Source organism: Mus pahari, chromosome 22 (assembly GCF_900095145.1).
Source record: "Mus pahari chromosome 22, PAHARI_EIJ_v1.1, whole genome shotgun sequence".
NCBI classification, from domain to species: Eukaryota; Metazoa; Chordata; class Mammalia; order Rodentia; family Muridae; genus Mus; species Mus pahari.
Window position 1 is genome coordinate 46,916,309 of NC_034611.1, and position 882 is coordinate 46,917,190.

The following is an 882-nucleotide window of genomic DNA, read 5'->3' on the forward strand; positions in this document are numbered from 1 at the left end:
GAACCACGGAGCTAACTCCCCAGCCCCCTGCTCTGAACCACGGAGCTAACTCCCCAGCCCCCTGCTCTGAACCACGGAGCTAACTCCCCAGCCCCTTGCATATATTTTTGAGACAGGATTTCGTATATCCCAAGTTACTCCTGAACACAATCTGCAGTCAAAACTAGAATGAACTCCTGGTATCCGATCTCTACTTCCAAAGTTTTAGGAGGACAGTCATGCGTGGTTACACCTGGCTTTAAGTTAACATAGTGAGTGAAAAATAAACGAATAAGCCTGAAAACTAAATAAAAATATTTTTAATTATTAGGCAGGCGGATTTCTGAGTTTGAGGCCAGCCTGGTCTACAAAGTGAGTTCCAGGACAGCCAGGGTTATACAGAGAAACCCTGTCTCGAAAAACCAAAAAATAAAAAATAAATTTAGGTGCATTGGTGTTTTGCCTACACATGTGTCAGATCACCTGGAAATGGAGCCACAGGGCATTGTGAGCCACCATGTGGGTACTGAGAATCCTCGGGGGCGGGGGACAGCTAGTACTCTTGATCCCTGAGCCTTCTCTCCAGCCTCAGAAAGTAAACTTTTAAACAAATTGCCATGGGGTCCGTGGAGGCTGAAGGCAGGCCTTCCATATTTTTATAAGCACTCAGTCACATTTCTAACTCAGTCTTTTAATTCAAAACTGAGAGCTAGGATATGGAGTGCACACCTGCAATCACTTGGTAGGTAGAGGCACAAGTTCAAGGACAGCCTCGACTACATAGCAAGCTCAAAGCCATCCTGGGATATAAGAAAACTTTGCTCAAAAAAAAAAAATCACAATTAAACTTCCTAAAATTGGCACATCAGTACACACCTTTCATTCTAGCAAGTGTGTGGAGGC